The sequence below is a fragment of the Gymnodraco acuticeps genome, unplaced genomic scaffold (genome assembly GCF_902827175.1).
Source record: "Gymnodraco acuticeps unplaced genomic scaffold, fGymAcu1.1, whole genome shotgun sequence".
Classification (NCBI taxonomy): domain Eukaryota; kingdom Metazoa; phylum Chordata; class Actinopteri; order Perciformes; family Bathydraconidae; genus Gymnodraco; species Gymnodraco acuticeps.
This window is the reverse complement of record NW_022990238.1, coordinates 4,643,869-4,664,361: the sequence shown is the minus strand read 5'-3', so window position 1 is coordinate 4,664,361 and position 20,493 is coordinate 4,643,869. Positions and strand designations below refer to the sequence as shown.

The 20,493-nt window shown below is 37.6% G+C and overlaps 1 protein-coding gene across 2 annotated transcripts in view; it reads left to right on the top strand.

Annotated features, from left to right (window-relative positions):
- Nucleotides 1-6,002: 6,002 nt before the first annotated feature.
- gcgra (glucagon receptor a) overlaps nt 6,003-20,493 on the top strand; it is a 49,507-nt gene continuing 35,016 nt past the window's right edge. For both annotated transcript variants that reach the window (XM_034220268.1, XM_034220267.1), the window contains exon 1: nt 6,003-6,279. The gene's annotated coding sequence lies outside the window, so the exon portion shown is untranslated. The remainder of the gene's footprint in view (nt 6,280-20,493) is intronic.

Genomic DNA, 20,493 nt, shown 5'->3' with positions numbered 1-20,493 from the left:
TTTTTGGACTAAGGGGGCAGTAGAGCACCTCGATTTTTCAATGCGAAGAGCAGTATTTAACCAACATAACTTTTGAAGACACGACATGATTTTAACATAATATTAAATTTTCTGAGATCTGTCATGTTTACTTCCTCTCAATTTGCAATGCTCAACTGTGGGACTCTTGCCGCCTGCAGTGTTGTGTATTCCACGCTTTTTTCTAATTGAATCTAGTTTAAATCTAGTATAAACTTCAATTTGATATGTTTAGAATTTATTCAAAATACAATCTATTTATATCAAAATGTACTGGAACAGGATATATGCTTCAGTAGTTCATATAATTGTTGAGAAGTATTTGATTCACATATTACATAAACACATTGGAAAGTCATGCTGTTATAAAACATCTTTCTCTCATTTCTGTCTTAGATTAATGTATTAATGTTAGCAGGAGGCAGTACCATATTTGGTATCAGTCATGAGCAAGAATTTGAATATATTTCACTGCAGACTGTAAATATGCCAAAACCAAAAGTAAAGCCTGTGTGTGTAGTTATTGACACAGTGCAGAAATCACCCGCACAAATTGGATCAGCACACATAGTGATATCTTTAGTTCAGAAAGGACAGCATGACACTAACAACATCATGTATTGTGTGGTATTAAAATGTAACAATATTGATCGAGAAAATGCGGCTTCACAACATTTGTGGGTCAATGTTCAAACTTTAGTCAATTTAAAAAAGGACTGTACTTTATGCATGCTAACACTACTTAAACTAAGGTGGCAAACTTGTCTGCATTAGCATGTTAGCATGCATATGCAGCAACATAGCACCTATCATACTCTAATTTTGATTGTATTGTTTTACATGTACAATCACCATCATTTGACATGTTATTTTAAATTTATTTGGTAGAAAATCTGGGTTTAATAGTTTTCATCAGAAAAATTATAGCAGTAAAAGCAGCTTGAAAAAATGTAAGAGAATATTGCTAATGTATGGGGCTTATCTATGGAGCTTCCAGTGTTTATTAATATCACACCTCAGAAAGTTAAAACAAATCCAAGAACTAAAAGGTGAAAGATAAATGATGTTTTATGGTTAGATATAAATATGCAACAATTGTACACTCTACTTTTTGAGCCCCTTTTCTGCCATTCTCTATAATGGTTGCGAAACATTAAATTGGCTGTAACAGAAACCTACGGGCGTCATGGCAGCCCGGAGAAGGAGAGCTGGAATTAGAAACAGGACTGAAGGTTTTCTGTGAAAGCACACACCCTGGAGAACCTATCATTAATCAAAACCCTACTGTCACAGAACCCCAGCAGAGAGAGAGAATGTGAAAAAAAGAAGGCAACATACTTATTTTTATATAATACATGTTAATTAAGGTCTAAGGTTTTAGTTATTATTTTTCATCATTGTATATTTACACCAGTCTATAAATCAGTGCAGCTGTCATTTTACTTTCTATACTGCTATGAACATGAACATGATCATTAACAATGTGTCGAGCTACAGAAAATGAAAAAGCATTTGTTTGGGGATAGCAGCCAAACCGACTCCTTTGAATGGGATTTCACTTTCTACATACTGTGGAATTAATGGCCTGTAGCCAACATAGGAAGAATGGGCATCCACCCAGCTTTCGACCAATTATTACAATTATGCTACTCTAAATGTGTGGTTATCACCATAATTATGGCCCTTTAGTCTTGTCACAACCAATTAACAAACAAACAAACAAACAAAGATACGAACAAACAAACAAACAATAGTTTAATGCATCTCCTCTTAATAGAAGTTAAGGGATGTGAATAAGCATTTTCAAGTCTATCCAATCCATTAAAAGCTCAAATACATAATATGCTAATTTGATTCAGTGTGTTATAATAACAGGATTGTATTCAAACGTATCCCAGTTATTTCATTTATGTCAGAAGAATAAAGGCATGCATAATTTTGTATAAAAGGTAGGCCACCATTTTCAGAACTAAGAAAAGCATTTAGACAGACATATACAAGATGTGTTATTGATGAAACATAAAAGTATGTGGCTTCAAACAGCAGTCTGTTTTGGTATTTCTTAACATGTTAACATTGTTAACCGGTAAATTATGCAACATTTCTTATTCATTTTTAATCTGTATGTTGTTGTAATTTTGTCATATTCCCAAATTAACCAAACCAAGGTTTTGCTTGATAGTAATTCTAATAATAATAGCTTAAATGTATACAGCGCCTTTCATAAACCCACCCTTTAACAGAGGGAACACAAAACACACTCTGCTGCTAGATACTTGAATAAATCCATCATGGGAGCTTGTGATTTGTAGATGGAATTTAGAAAAAATATTTTGTTGCCGAAATAAGTACTAAGTGAACTAAGTAGCCATCATTTTTGGGGAATAAATTAAGAAAGAAAATGTGGCTTTCTTGTGTTTTATATTTATTTACTGTAGACCAATAAACCACTTAACCTCCATTCAGATAATTCACTTATTTTGTCATTGAAACCTGCCATCAAAGCGACAAGGGGGAGTAAAAGATAGGAAAAGTGAGATAAAGCCATATGCTAAATGGCTATTTTTACACTCAGGGACATGGTCCAACTCTGTGACAGGAGCCGCTGGGCTCTATTGTACCTCCATAGTCCGCAGGAACACACACCTGCTGCTGTTCTCAGAATAATTATACACACTGTTTGAGCTACCCTCTCAGAGCTCCCTATCCAGGAGAGAAGCCACATTTCTTTAGTGACCCTAGATAAGATAGGAATGTAATTCTTAGAAGAGATGCTCTGCAATGCAGTGGATTGTTTAAAATGGAAACTGAAAGGATATATTAATCAAATAATTCCCTTATTTTGATCTTAAATAGATAAGTTGGTACATTAGCATATTTTTCTACTCCTTCATGCAGGTAAATCCAAACAATAGTACTCGGGAAAATATGGTTTGGGTCAATTCACTTTTTATAATTGACGAACAGCAGTGTCCTGGTTCAAAGTCCAGTGTGTGTACGTTTCACACAACAAATATCGGTTTATTAGCTGGTTTGAAATATGAACTAGTGTAGCCTCTCTATCAATGAATGCCAATGACCCTGCATTTAGACCCCCCCCCCCCCAGGGGATCACGCTCTGGCCAACTGTCTGACAGAGGTAGCTTCAGCGTGAGATCAGAGCCTTTCAACATGACTGTTCATCTATCAGCTCCTCTGTGAACACCCTGCCATTACTACTGATGGTGATATGGCTGGAGATTACTCTGGCTTTGAAGGAAATATGCACAGAAAATCTGTTTGTTGCATCAAGTTGCCTATTTTGGTAAACTATGTGGCATTAGGTGCTTGCATCTCACATCACCTCACTATGCCAATAAATGCAATTGAATTTAAAACCACATAAAACCTGCTCTGGGTTAATCCAGGCTACAGTTTGTTTTTGTAACCTGTTCCAAAACCAGACCACAATATAATTATCTCCACTATACATCCCGTGTTTACATTACATAATCTCTCTCGTCAAATATTAACAGAAAACATATCAAAGCGCGCTGTTCGTGAATGTGACTAGTGCAGAAAATGTGGAGATAGTTGATATATTGGGAAAAGGGAGTATATTATCTTTGTATATTTGTATGCCATGTTTAAATATTTCATGAGGGTATATGAATCTTTGTTATAATTATGGTAATTTAGCTTTGTGTCACACTGTGTTGGCTTTAACTCACTGCTTCCCTCTCTTGGATGGTCTGGAGACTGCTGCACACACACACACACACACACACACACACACACACACACACACACACACACACACACACACACACACACACACACACACACACACACACACACACACACACACACACACACACACTTCTCCATATTAGAATAGAATAGAATTGGGAGGGATGAAACCCTCTTTAATGGTCACACATGCAGAGCACACAGCACACACTGTGAAATGTGTTCTCTGCATTTAACCCATCCTAGTACCAGGAGTCTGGTACTAGGAGCAGTGGGGAGCTATTGTACAGCGCCCGGGGAGCAATGGGAGTGATAGGGGAAGGGCGGTGTCCGGCACCACGGCAGGGCAGGAGGTGAACTGGGACCTCTCCAAGTAGCAGTCCACACACTAATACTACATGGCTTTTGCTATCTTTAGGCAGAACTCTCTTGCATAAGAAAATAGACTTAATGTGTTTTTTCCCCCATTTTGAGCCCTGAGGTTCTGTTTTCAAGAATTAAGACATGTTTCAGTTGTTTGTATTTAATGATCAGACATTTCAGTTTAATTGTGTATGGATTAATTCCAGAATAAAGAATACATAAACTGCCACAATTAACTCAAAAGTAAATTAGGGTTTATAAATGGGGCAGTGGGCTAATTGAGATGCCGTTATTTATAACATCTAATGGGGGGGAAATAAGCGGGCATTGGGAGGATCATTGCGGGGGGGGGTACATCCTGGTCTTGGCTAAAGAGAACGCTATCGCACATGACACATGCATTTTCTTACTTATCTTGTGTTTCCCATCAACAGGACAAAAGTCACAGAACACATTCTTTTTATCCTTCATTCTGTGAACTTTTGCACATTAGTTAGATAATACTTAAATAATTGTGCACGTTTCCGTAGAGCCTTAATGTATGACAAGTGTGTTAGTATAACAACATTTGAGGGTCAATTCTTTCTATATGCGCCTGCTCTGCAGAGTTTATTGACACATGTAGAAGGTCCTTCAACTTTTATATGTGCAAAGTTCATGTTAAAACTAAATGTGTGTGTGTGTGTGTGTGTGGGGGGGGGGGTTGTGTGTGGGTTTGAGAGTGTTTTGCAAGAAGAAGCACAGGGCTTTATTGAAGGATTTACTGCAGCAGCAGTGGTCTATGCCTCATTTTTATTTGTGTTGTGCAGTCAGTGCAGGCTCAAATAATTGATTTGTTAGTGAAGAGTCCAATAATGCCCCAGACTGAGTGTTAATATACCTTATTAGTTGGAAAACTATAACATTTCCCCATTCATTCTGAGAATGCTGACAGCTTTTAATGCCTTTTGAGTAGATTGCTCAATTTAATCCTTTGTAAATACTTTAATCTGACCACCTGGTACAACAGTCCACATTTCATTCGTGCTTCAAAACGTAATTTAAGATTCAGCTGAGTATGGATATATCACTAACACATTCATTGATTAGTACCGCTTGGGATTGTGGTGGTGACCACATGGACCAAACTCAATCCAATTTGCAATAAAGATATAGTCCTGCCCCAATGACCCATAATAGAAGCATCAGTTCTGCTGAGTATAGAAAATGAAAATGGCTTTGCAGAGGGAAGCAATGCACAAACGTTTCTTAAAATGACAACTGAGAGCACACCAGAGATATGAGGCACCAGGAACCTATTCCTTAGTAAATTGGAGGGAAGTAAAGAGATCTCAGTTTCTTAGAAACACACGCAACTATTTCACGAATAATACATCTATTATTGGCTTTTGTAAATTGAATCATTATGGTACTCTCAGAAGCTACCAACATTATCAGAGCCCAAATATATATTATACAAATACTGCAGAAATCCAACACACATAGCCCCCTCACTCTGCTCAGACAATACATCATATCATTTATAAATCATATAGATCAAACAAACATAGACAGAGCCTACAAAGAATATTAAAACCTAAAGTCTATCCTTCTTTGGACAGAAACATGCCAAGTTACGAAGTGCACACACACACACACACACACACACACACACACACACACACACACACACACACACACACACACACACACACACACGCACACGCACACGCACACACACGCACACGCACACACACACACACACACACACACACACACACACACACACACACACACACACACACACACACACACACACACACACACACACACACACACACACACACACACACACACACACACCAGGTCGTGGTTTTGGTACCCCCTCCCTGTTACGTCACAAGTGTAAGAAACGCAAGTTAGCAGCCGTGCGGCTCGCGCTCACTCAGCCAACCGATTACTTTTTTTAAATTTTAAATTCACTTTCTATAATTATCCCAGAAGCCGTTAACGCTGATGGGAGAGAGGACTTCTCTCCGAAGCTGAAGTCATGCGGTAATTTATTTTGAAAGTTGGAATACAGCGGAGTCTCTTGAACTGAGAGGAATAGTGTGTGCCAGATGCTGCCCAGAAGATGAGCAGCAGCGAAGTACAGATCGGGGAAATCAGCGGAATCCCGGGCTGTCAACGGTAATTAGTGTCTGTTTATTTCATCTTGTTTCATGATATTTCCACGTGTGCCTTGAGTGAGCAGACATGTCACTTACTTTGATACACATTATACGTTTTCAAGTCATACAATGGACAAGTCTACTAGGGAGAATGCAAATGTGATTTAGTTCGAAAAGCAATTTTAACTACCCATACATCTATTTATAAAAGCCTCAACAGCTAAAACATAATTGGTCACTGTAGGCTGGTGATTCTGTCGTGAGGTAGCTGTGACATTCTCTGTTCACCAATCCACCAAAGCAGTTTTCCCTAATTTATGGATTTTATATAAAGAAATTGTGGTTTGCACGTAAGAGTTTTGACTGGGCTTTAATCACCAGTTCACACAGTTCAACATCTCTAAAATTATTTTAAATGCAAGATTAGTTATTGCTGCACAAGTGACATATATTATTTTATTAAACAAAAGTCTTTACACTGAGTCTATGAAACCTTTTTTTTTCAATGAAAAGCAACAAATCTAAAAGAAAAGCTTGCAAATGTAAGGTAGGGTATATATTTTTATTAGAGGCAAACTTTACATTAAACTCATATTGAGGTTTAATTGTGTCTTTTTTGCATTGACTTCTGTGGAAATGCAATATTCATTTATTTATTAATTTTTTTTTTAAAAAGGGACAAAAACAACACGCTTCATTCTATCAGTTTAATACTTGGACTGGATGCATTATACCAACATAATAGTTGTTTTGTTATTTGTGTACTGTTTGTTGAAATGCTGCGATGCATTCTACAGACCACATAGAATCAATCAAAACGAATATAATGGACTTCTGGAATGTAACATTATTAAGGACCAAAACAAATATTGTTTGGAATAACAAATAAATAATTCAAATAATTGCAATACGTATGCAGAATTGTGAAAACATATTCAAGAAATGTGTGACATGACATACATTTGTTTTACAATGGACTTGGCAGGCAAATTAACCGTTGGGATCTGGTTCAGTACGTCAGAAAATGAGGTCTAATAATCGAACCGGCAGACTGAACACTTCAGTGCTTTCATGTGTACACTTTATGTAAACAGAATGCATATGAACTTAATTGTTAGTGGAGATAATTATGTTGGAGTGATGTTGATCCTAATTAGACTCACTTGGGCAGCGTATTGAGAGAACAGCCTGTCTCAGTCCCTTGTGCGTCTTGTATTCCACTGCAGTGTTGATGATAAATACATTGTTAGGCAAACACCTTTCACACATTACTACACAAACACATGAATTACTACCCTTACGCAGTGATATAAGAGATGTGCACTCCTTGCTAAAGCATCATCCCGAGATGCACTTCATGAATGAGTGCTGCCTCGCTGTATGTTGTCTTTAATACTCATTTGCAATCATTGGCAGGTGGTGCAGGTGCTTTAATGCATACAAAATACACATGAATGCAGTTTTGTAATGCATTAGGCAATGTTCTTCTTTCTAAGTGCTATACTACAATCAGTGTGAACTTTTCTCAGTCGCGGTTTCCATTATGTATGTGGAGAAAAATGCAGGATGATCAATTAGGGGTGAGGGGTTGCATTTGTCACATATACATTTGGCCCTCATATACATGCCGCACATCGCGTTTTTGAAAAGATGGCCAGCTAAATGAATAAGAATGTGATTTGCGTTATGGGGCTAGAATTAAAAGCAGAGAGTGCTTTCTGATCTTTCACGCTTTAGAGTGCTCTGTGAGTATGCATCTGAGACTGTTCAGCTCCAGCCTCTGGAGGTCTATTGCACTGGATTTATGGGACAAAAGCACATACATCCTAAATTCCTAACTGTGACTTTTTGCCTTTAAAAGCATCATTGGTATCTTGTAGTGTGAGCTCTGCTGCGATTTTGTCATGAGGTCGATCATTTCTGTACACGAAAACAGTCAACGTTGCTTTTCATAATGGTTACTTTTAATGAATGTATCGTTGTTTGTAGAGCGAGGCTTTGTGGTCTCAAATCAATATCTACATCCAAGTACATTATTTATTATCACCACTGAGATGAGTGAAAACAGGTGGGTATAGTTTACTCCTATATGTCCTACATGAGGACAGGGTGTCCTTAAAAGTTTAACTGTCTTAATAAGTCTTTTAATCATTGAGCCTTTTTGACTTTTCAGGACTTTGTGTAGACATTAGTGTTAAAACCTAAAACAATCACAGTGAAATAATCATTGAAATATATAAACATTATTATATAAAGAACATTTGTTTTGGAGTTAAATGAAAAAGTCCTACCAAGCAGGTACATTTGTGTAACTTAAAAGACTGAGGAGACAGTGTGAAGATAATTGTGTAGGGGGGGCTAAACCTTGTGTTTCACATTGCAAAAAAGCAAGACTCCCAAGGGTTTCACATGTTTTCCTTCACTATGTGCAAATGAAATATTCATTTAGCTTTCAGCAAGCAGAAATAATGCAAAAACCCTCCACGTCTTATGATCCGCTCTCCTCTTTGATAATGTTCATACAATCCCTGATAAAAGATACAATAAGAAACATATGGAGATGTTTTCATACTTTTTAAACTACAGCCTTTGAATGCAGATCCAGGTCAGACACACATATATCATAGATCTGTCTCCAAAGCACTTTAGCGCTTTCCTTCCTCACAAACATGTGCTTGTCTTGAACGTTTCTGAACTTTAACTCGCTGAGTCTAGTACTCAGGCTGCAGAGACAAGAGCTATCCTATCTGTAAACATTCAGCTTATTTTCTGCCCTGGTAACTGTGGCTGTGAGAAATATATAAGACATTAATTGAGAATAAAATCAAAGATGGTTTGACTTATGGCAGAGATCAATGAATTCTCTAGACTTAAGTTTACAGTACATATTCACAGTTGATTGCCTCTGTTAGACTGTCAAGTATTTCAAATTGAAAAGAAGGAAGAAATATGTTTGTCTAACACTAGAAAATGCATTTGGGCGGTATATAAAGGTGTATTGATGGAAATAATGGAAAGAGAAGTCAAGGACATTTAGAGCTGTTGCTGGAAGATAGGGCAAACAACATTTCCTCAGTAGTGTTACGCCCAGACCTAGGGGAACCTAGGCGCAGCATAAAATGCACTCTCCCCACTGTCCAGGGTCGTAACAGTAGCTTATGACAAGATGAGAGTGAATGAAAGTTGTATAAATGAGAAGAGAGATACACAATGCCTTTGCCTATTTATTGCTTCTGCTTTTTCTTTGGTGCAGAAAATAGAGCTAAGAAAGAAAGAGAAAAAGATTGAAACAATTATGGCGCGACAAAGAGACAATCTGAGGGATCAAACAAAAGAGACCAAAGAGAGATACGATCAGGGATCTTTAGCTGCCTGGAGGCCTGTGGTGGTGCGGAGGACACTTGTGAGGGGGATTCTAAGTATTAGCAGAGGTCTGGAGACTATGGACTTTCCTGTGCTGCTCCACAGACTCCGGTTCAAACGGTCTCCGGTGATGAACCCAGGAAGGCTAAAATTAGCTTCTACTACAAAGAGCTGTCACTCTGGATTGTGACAGAGTGGCGATAAGGGTCGATCCGGATACTGCCGCTGGGCTCCACTTAGCCCTGTGTGCCATCCAGCTCTTAACACCTTGGTAAACACGTAGATTTAAACACACTAATGCCTTGTTTTCCACTGCATGGTACAACTCTCCCAGTAGCCTTTCTTTGTTTCCTTCTCCAATGCAAAGCTGTGAAATCATTTCAACAGAGATATTGTATGTATTGTACAGTGGAGTGTACGTTGTGTCAGGTGTAGTTTCTGGGTCGAATAAATGTTTTTAAAAGTTGCGGTCGCTAATGATGCTAAATATTTGTGCTAGAAGTTAGTGAATGTTTTCTAAATGCTGTATATGTTGTCATGTTGGTGAAAATGATGTTTCTTCATTTGAATGTGTTTTGTCACATTTGTGTTTGCATCATTTTTTAAACTGCATCATTTTCTTCTTATGCAAATGTGTTTGGCTGCTGTAACGCATTTGCACCTGTCGAGCACCGTACTTTACAGATCAGCCTGCATGAAACTAAGGTGGTAATAAAACAAGCCTGGCAAAATAAGACATCCCTTTGAAGATGATGCGTCTCTCTTCAATTCATTTCGCCCATGTCTTAAAACCAACAACATGTGCAGTCTTTCTTTCCCTCATTCTCTCGAAAACGTGACGCACGCACGCACACACACACACACGCACACACACACACACACACACACACACACACACACGCACACACACGCACGCACACACACACACACTGTATATGTACAGGTACACAGTGTTTATATACACAATTGAATGGGAAGGACCAGAGCCAATCCCTTCCTGTTGGCGGCAGGAAACATCTACTGCTTATTGAATAGACATCGACTCCCATGTTACTTCGAGCCACGATTTGATCGGTGATTTTGGTGTACTGTTCAACCTTCAGGCATGTGCTGGATTAAACGGATAAGTTACAGGTTCATTAAATCTTCCCAAGTACAACCAGCAGTGTGCCAGTCTCAGAACAACTGTCAGCTCCTTTAATGAAACCTCTCCACTTCTCTAGGGAAGAATCAAATTAGTTTATAGAGCAATAAAAAGACACACTTGCTATAGCAACGTCAAACCACTCGTGAACATGGAGGACACACAAAGTTGTTTCCTTACAACATTGTCGGGATTTTAAGAGATGATTTTTTTTCTATAACCCTTAGGCTGAACATGTTAGGCTCAACACGGAGCAGATTGGGCTCTAACGGGCTCGGTAGTCTCTGAGTAGCTTCTGTTGTCTATCCTCCATGTTCTCAGATATCAGATATAATGGACAACACATTCCATCACTTACTTAGGTCTGTGTGGCTGCCAACAGCTTACTTTCCTGCTCCTGCGCAACCCAGTCTCACCATTTCGTGTTCACCAACACGATTTTTAATCTATTGATTCGTGTTCACCAACACGATTTGCCCCTTTTTTCGTGTTGCACAGCACGATTTTAAAAGCAATGTATTTCTACTGCCTGCAGCACGTCTTTTTCTCCGGTCGGGTCGTGGGAGACCGGAAGCTGTGTGGTTCATAAAAACATGTTCTTACTCAATATCAAGCCACAGTTATTGCTTTTATTTGAAATCGTATAATTTCGGACTTTTGTTGCCGTCTGTGAGGAAAATTAATGGGGCTCAGAGCCTCAGGATACTGAAATCTGTATTTTTTAAATCTTTTTTTCCTTCTAATTTGTTATTCTTTTCAAAAATAACACACTGTTATTTACTCACCAATAACACACAATTATCCTTGCTTTTATTTATTGGTTTAATTCCATAATCTCGGGCTTTTTTGGCGTCCGTCAGGAACTGAATTTCAAAATAAAAATAACCGGAAACAGACGTAGGCATTTTGAGCGATTACCCAAGATCCTCAGCTATGGTTTTAAGCTCGTTTATTGGATGTTTTAGCCGCAATGCATGCTGGGATTTGGTGTTTATATGATATGAAATCCGGAAAACATTTTAAAAGAATAAAATAATACTTGATTCCGAGCGCTCTTGCTTTTCTCTTTGAAAGTCATCACATAACGGCATTGTAATACACGGTTCGGCTGCATTGTATATTACAGATTTGCCGTAGTTCTTTATTTATAGAGCCCTGATGAGAAGACCTTTGGAAAAACTGAGAAAATGCCGCCGAAACTGAATACTTGACGTGGATCATAAATATATTCAACAATTAAACAACATCTTCAATTTATCTTCACACAATACGTCTCCTTGCCGTATCAACACTAATTCGGCTGACTTTTACATTTGATCTAATTCACAGATAGGTTATATTTAAACCATAACGGTGCACAGCTGATATAAAAGGACTGTAGTTTTTAAAGATATTACTGATTTTCTTTGAATGTAAGAATGTAAATACTGAGTCTGAAATAGTATAGCAATATGCTGTAAAATTATGTGAAAGCACGAATAAAACTACACATCTTCAGATGTTGTACGAAAACATAAGTGTCCTACATTTATAATACAAAGTTATTATGGCTGTGTGTACCTTGTGTGCACCTCCTAGTGGTTAAAGCACGTTATTGAATTATTGTTATATTTGATTAAAAAAATATTAAGAGTACATACTTTCATAGGGGGAAAGTATAAATATAGAATGTAAAAAATCAAGAAGATACTCTAAGTCAGGGGTCCCCAAACTTTTTCCTGTGAGGGCCACATAACTTTTCCCTTCTCTGATGGGGGCCGGGTCAGTTTGTAACAGAAAAAGTGTGACGATCGCATGGGTGTCTAAACGTAAACATTTATTGTTTTCTAGAAAGCCACACATAACCAAATATTAATAACCCTTTCCGGGATCTTCACAGAAAAAAAGTCAGGAAATAAATAATAACACTATTAATGAAATAAATAACACTATTTATGAAATAAATAATAACCAAATAACCCTCTCTGGGTTCTTCACAGAAAAAAAGTCCATTGAAAATTACTGTAACTTTCTGTTGTGCCGTGCACAATCTTAACAGGTAAAAGTTTAGCTTAGTTGTCAGAGCAGAATCTCTCAAAAATAAACGTGGATTTACGTAAAAAAAACTATTTTTTCGGGGTTCGGGTGTTTTGTTTGATTTTTGATTTTGATTTTTTTTTTGATACAGTTTGTTTTCATCTGATTTCAATTAAACAAAGTCTTGGCTTTCAGAATATTAAACTTGTTTCGGCAAATTCAGATGAAATACAACTTTGAAGCTTCGGCATAATTACAAGCGGAGAACGGCAGGCATAACAACAGCCGGTGTTTCAGTGCTTTTTTTTTTTCGGTGCTGACATTTTCCTGTTTTTAGGCCATCCTAAACTCAGAAATGTTGACAATCGCAATGATGCTCGAAATGTCCCTTATAGGCCTACGTATGTTTCCGGTTATTTTTATTTTGAAATTCAGTTCCTGACGGACGCCAAAAAAGCCCGAGATTATGGAATTAATCCAATAAATAAAAGCAAGGATAATTGTGTGTTATTGGTGAGTAAATAACAGTGTGTTATTTTGAAAAGATTAACCAATTAGAAGGAACAAAATATTTAAAAATACAGATTTCCGTATTCTGAGGCTCTGAGCCCCATTTATTTTCCTCACAGACGGCAACAAAAGTCCAAAATTATACGATTTCAAATAAAAGCAATAATTGTGGCTTGATATTGAGTAAGAACATGTTTTTATGAACCACACAGCTTCCGGTCTCCCACGACCCGACCGGAGAAAAAGACGTGCTGCAGGCAGTAGAAATACATTGCTTTTAAAATCGTGCTGTGCAACACGAAAAAAAGGGGCAAATCGTGTTGGTGAACACGAATCAATAGATTCAAAATCGTGTTGGTGAACACGAAATGCCGTGAGACTGGGTTGCCCTGCGAGCTCATCCAGACAATGTTTAGTTTGCCTGCTCTTCAGTGGGAAAATGACAAGATTAATCAAACTGTCAGAGTCGATTGTCCCCTCATGATAGACAGGCTGAATTGTTTTCACAGCGCTGGTCAAAAGTGTTTTTTAATTTGTTTAAAGTCAGAAAACGTTGTGTCCTTCATTTTTCCCACTCTAAAACACATTGAATTAATCTATTCTAATATTGCAAACCTAATGCATCATTTCATTCTTGTTTTTTTCACAAATATTTACCACATTCCTTCTTTCTTTAAGTCAGACATCAAAGTCTCCATCAGTTCAATAAATTCAAGAAAGTCCTGAAAGGAATAGTTTGAGGATTACAGAGTCCCAGTGTATGAGGTTCAAAGCGTATATTAGGAGCTGGCACTGTTAAAGCAGATACAAGGATTAATTAATCCATTATTTTAAATCAATACACTCACCTTTAATGTCAGTGCCATTAATAACTGCTCATCCTGTATTTATCATCCTACTAATTCTGCAGACCCCAGAGCTTTACTTACTGTCGTATCTCACAGGTGGTTTGTTCCATTATTCCAATGTATTTATGCCTTTCTGATGACGTATAATATGTAATAGCTTAGAGGGATGAGTCTTTTGCAGAATGCATTCTTTTATTATTTTAATAAAAACATTGCCTTTTCCTTACACTTTAAATATTACTATATCAGTCTTGTGAGAGTTTCACCAGGATTCGCGATTTGAGGGGTGACCATCTCAACAGAACTGACAGCTGAGGGCGTGTGTGTGAGATGTGCTGTCAGTTTCTGTACTAAAGTGTGTCATAGCTCTCAGATTCTGATAAAAGACAGGCTTGCTTTTTTCAGCAAGCTCACATAGGATTGGTGTACTGTAAGGGATGTAAATAATGTTTTCCCTCTAAATGAAATGTTTCGGAGGACCCATAGTGCTGATTAGACTGTATTCCACTCAGGAAATGCAAGCTTTCACACAGAGTAACTTTGCATAAATGACAGATGGTACTACAGTCACACCAAAAAACAGCAGCAACCACAACAATCACAGCTGGTTCACTGCTTGTGTGGCTGTTTGAACTTTAGGAAGTGAATGAACTATTTGTAGTGCACAGTACACAGACATTAGACCTATCACATTACAGTACCAGCATTGTCAGTCACAACCACAAATTCACACCCACATATTGAGTTCTTATAATTGTATTTTGTTTAAGTTTAAAAACGTTTTTTTAGGATTGCTTCACACAAAGACCTGATAAGTGTTATTATAGGACATCATGCTCCATTGTCTTTAATGCCTAATTTGGCATAGTTAGGCTGAAATAAGACATTGGGTTATGGGTTTCTTACTGGATGCATAGTAAAAACAGCACATGTTGTAATTTATAGATAGTATCTTGAAGTCGAATATTAAACTGTCAACGCCTTTGATTTATATAAAATGAACAATGTAGATAGTGAGAGTAGAGAGCCAACTTTCTTTGATATTTGATTTCAAAACATGTGGACCAATAATAATTTAAGGCTCCCTCCCATCGGTTAATACTTAACATGTTTGGGTCTCTGGTAAATATCAATCTACAGACAATCAACATGCCCATTACAAATGTGTATCTGAGTGTATGTCTTCATGGACTGAGAATTGTAGCTTCATGCTCAAGAGGTCATGACTGGGATCGCAGAGGTCTCCAATAAGTCATGTTGGCCTGAGAGCAGCCAGTGGGTTGTGAAGACAGAAACAAATCACTAGTGCTGTCTTGCTTTATGATGAATCACACAATCGGGCTCAATGTGGCTTATATGATTACTCACTAATGACCAATGGACACGCTCCAGTGTTGACTGAACAGAGGCCATGTGTACGTGGCTGTTCACAGGTCACTATTATTGGTCGAGTTGTGGATCAGAATCGAAAGGTTGCATTTGAGTTCCTGTCGTTCTGGCACATCTCACTTAACCTGCCTGTCCTGTGGGAAGTGAATTCCTCCTCAGTGCACACTGTAACATTTCTATGCAGGGGACAGACTGGAGCAAAAATATTTAACGCATGAGAATCAATAAAAGCTGAGGAAGAAACAAAGAGCACAAAAAGGTTTTGCTTTTCTCTGAACTGCTTTGTAAACCCTGGAGGGGGTAGCGGTATTGAGCCTTTTTGTGTTTGTTCAGATCAACACTGTGAGGCACTAAAAATAACCCCTCCTCCCTCGCAACGTGTATGGGTCGAGGGTCAAGTGTAGCTACTTTTGCTCCCCAACACATCCTATTATCACAGTACAGAGCACAAACAACAGTCGCTTTATGTCCTCCGCAGCTCAACTGGAAAATGTCCCAACCATGCCTTTGCCGTTGGCATTTTTTAAATGTCTACTATCTCTATCGTGAATTTTCAGGTGCTTTTGTCCCACAATTGGAAACCTCTAATAGTACCTAATATATACAAAAATCATAAAAATCACTCTTCAAATATGAACCTTTTCAAAGGTATATATAATGGATACATCTAAAATGGTATAAGATTCATAGTAAAGTGTTCAGAAGAGTTAGAATCAATCGGCCAGTAAAAGATTTGCACACAGATTGCATGTCCTCGGGCATCTTAATGTTGTTGTGTTTCCATCTGAAAGAGTGGAAAGAATCAAATTACTTTAGTTGCTGTAAATTAGGTGTTCGTGCAACGAGCAGTTCAGAAAATGCTTCCGGCAAAAGAAAGTGAAGAGAAAAGTCACAAACATTCATTATCTGCTGATTATGTCTTCTATAAGTCAGAGATAAAGCATTTCTTTAAACAACAGTGTTTTGGTTTGCACAGAGGAAATACAGTTGAAAATTCAATCACAAACAAAATAGTATAACATTGGTAAATGCAGCTTTGTTTCATAGGCTCTGACTGCAAAGATCTAATCACTACCAATAATCACTTTAAAAAGGATGAAACCAAAGAGGCAAACTGGGCTTTTCTCCTGCTTTGAGGAAAAAATGTGTTCAGTAAATACAAATAGGCAATACTACGTCACACATTTTGAGTATGAGATTTAGTATGTTCTTTGTATTAGGGTCCAATGGATACAACCAAAGGATTAATACTTTGTCACGGGAAGATAGATTTAGTCGCACTATTTGAGATGAATTTGAGTTAGAATAGTTTGTGCACAAGCATTTTGTAGGGACCTGAGATTCTACCCTTAAAAATAAGACAAGACTTAAAGGGTTATTTTCTGAATTTGGTTCTTGGCCATTGTGAGCAAACTCCTTACTATATTTTAGGCATTTTTTTATTCAAAAAAAATTCTAGGAATATAAGATATTACTTTTAGTTAATCTTTAAACAAGTCTAGAAATGACAGGTATCAAGTTGAAAGCTAGTATGGAAACTCTCCTCGAAATAGAACAAAAGCATGGCAAAGAATTCCACCTAGTAATTTTTACGCCTAATACTATACTTTGATTGTATTTCATAAAAATAGATACTTTGTTTGTTGACTTAGTTTCTTGATATCAGCTGAATAAATGGTTAAAAGGGAATTCCAAATGTTCCTTCAGTACTGCTTGTACATAAGGGCTGTATCAGGTCAATTGTTTGGCATGAGGTCTAGACATCAATGAAAATATTTCAATTGGTGTTTAATATCTTGGAGAAAAGTGTTTTTGTCTGTTGAATGAATGGAGTAATTCTCTTTGGTTTTTAGTGGCGGTGATAGTTACTGAAGTTAAGAAAACAACATGTCCTCCTGCGTCATCAAAGAGACTGCTGATGTTAGTGTGTTTAGACCCAAGGGGCGGGTTGTGCTCCACGTGCTGTGTACACAGCGGGAGACATTGACCTCCATCACGCATGTAATACACACACAATCCTTGCTGAGAGCTATCACAAAACACAGCAGAAACCCACAAGGTTTAGTGCCACCAACAAATATTGTAATATTGTTAATGCTTTACCAAAACAAATCTTGATAACTTTTTACAGGACAAAATGTTTGCATGTCTCACTCGCAGCAAATTACAGGTACTGTGATAAAACTCTTTCTTTACTGTTTACATGTAAGATGTATGGTCATTTCACAACCTGCTCCCACATTTTTGTTTCTGATTGTGGATGGACGAGACAAATAGGCTGATTTAAGTTCAAAAATAAGTATATAGTTCAAGTTGAATATCTTTAACCTCATCAAAAATCGAGTTTTTATTGTTTTTCTAAACGTCCACGATCAAAGACGATTTTCACCACAATCGACATCTTAGTCTAGCAAGTTAGCATGCAAATATTCTTATTTTCAGTACTGAACACAAAGTTAAGTTTCAAAAATGGAAACTGTTACATGTACCCCAAAGTGATGACAATTAATTCAAAGGGGTGATATAAATGTCTGCATCAAATTTCATTGCGATCCATCCGATTGTTATTGAGTCATTTCACTCAAAGCTACAAGAACAAATGTAATGGTAGAGCAGATCACAACATTGCAATTCTCTGGGTACAATTATTAACATTTTATGACAATTCTTTCAATAGCTGTGGCAGACATTAGGCCAAAAATAAGAAAGTTTGTCAAGTTATTTTAGGCCCCAAGCTGAATTAAAAACAGATGTACAAAGAAAACCAACTCCGTAAACCACATGATATACATGCACAACAAAGATGTGACACAGAAGCAGTAAAAAAGTGAACACCTTAATAGATCCGTAGATTATTATTTATCATCTTTTATAAAATGTTATATTATAGGTAAGTGAAGCATAATCACCATGCATTCCAAATCAGCAGCTTTCCTGAATGCAGGTACATCTGGTCTGTACTGAGTTTAAACACTATATGTAATACAGAGATGTATTTACCTTTCATGACCCTCCCTCACCTGTCTATAGCTGATTGACTTGTTGGCTTCTTCTTGCTGCTCCGTGATTCATTCCTCTCGTCTCTGCAGCTCTCTCCTGTCCAACCTCATCTCCTCAGCTATGCTGCGTTGACGTAAACTAAACACATCAACTATTCATAACACACCGGCACACTACTTCTTTGGAGTATTATTCAGGCTCTCCAAATACCTGTTATGAACTGCTCAGGGTCTTTGAAGAGCTCAAGAAAAGCCTCACATAAAAACCATCCAACAGCACAGACAGAAGTGGAAGCCGACGTATTTAAAAAATCAATCTGCCTATCCTTGTATGCTCTTTTTAGTTTGTTAGGTTAACATGCACTAAAGGGTTAAATACTTCTCAAAGAAGCTATAAAGTAGATCAATCCATCTACAGCATTGATATGTAAAACACGAATTGTGTTGGTGGGAAGAATCCATGTGAAGCCCTGCCAGTGCATGGGTCCGCATGAGGATATACGCACAAGAATGTGTGTGTGTGTGTGTTTATCTTGGTGTGCTCATCTGTTTACTGCCTAATTAGTCTCTGTTTGCCGATGACATTACCTGTATTACAGAACCACCCAAACGTTTGTAATAGGCATGATTTAGCAGGCTGACATAACAGCAGCTGAAACGGTTGACAGTAAACTGACTGATTTATTCATACCACCACATCCAATGCTCGTCATTTCCTTTTTATATCAGTTTTTTATCAAAAAAGATTCATGAAGAAAAGATTAGTAGAATGTTTGTTTTGTATGCACATTACACGTCAAACACAAGCGAAAAATACTCCACAGGGAAGGTAAGAAACCTCATTTGTGAACTAATTGTATACTTTTTTTTAATTGTAAGATTTTCCATGGAAGTGTTCTTCATTGCTTTTTCTGTTGTTGCTATCATCGTAAAAAGCAAATACTCTTAAACTCTTTAGATTTTGTTAAATATATATTTATATGAATTAAGTTTAAATGACAAGTCAGTAAAAAATGTTGTTGTTGTCTATAAAAGGCCACAGAATACATTTTGATTTTGGACTGTTACAATTTGCCTCTATTTGCTGACATTTTACAGAATAAATGATTAATGATGAATAATGACAATAATTAAAACTCCAACCCTACTTTCTATAGTACAGTACATTACATTACATTTAGCTGACGCTTTTATCCAAAGCGACTTACAATAGTATTATATGTATGTCCTTTACAACAGTTACATATTATAGTGACCTGACTGTATTATAGCAGCACATAACCCCTATGTGTAGGAGGCTTTATTCTTAACATTCTTGACCTACATTACATCTACACAGATCTGCATCCCTCGCCCACGCTGTTGCTCGCTGTTCCATGTCATGTTAATATCTTGTCTGCCTTGCCCCACACTTTCTCATGATTGACTGAAGATGTTGACGCTGAGCACCACATGTCAGTCCTTCTACTGTGATGAGATGCAGGATGGGGGAAACGATAACGCCAAAGGCCTTGCCTGACTTATTAAATGACTGAAAACAAACCAGGCCAGAAGCACTTGAGGACAGTTCACGGATCAGCTCTCTCTTTGAGTTTTACTGTTTTCCAGGCTGATTGTTGCGTGTACAGTCTGTTCCTGTGACCCCAACTGTTTGTGTTGGTAATTCATTTATAAGTGGGGTCAGTTGTAGCAAATGTATTCAAAGCTCTTCATGGGAGAATAAATGACACTTGAGGCCTATTTAGACTTCCCTGCTGCAGTGCAGCTCAGACGACAACCAAAGGGTTAGCATAGCCTTCCAGTCCTCACACAGACTGCTCTGTAAACTTAAACACACAGAGGCATCTTTCTTTTTCTGTTCCTAACAAGCAGCTAGAGTCAACAAGAGAACAACAACTTAGCTATGCATGGAGAAACACAAATGAGGCACCTCTGGCAAAACCACATTTAATTTGGAAACATTA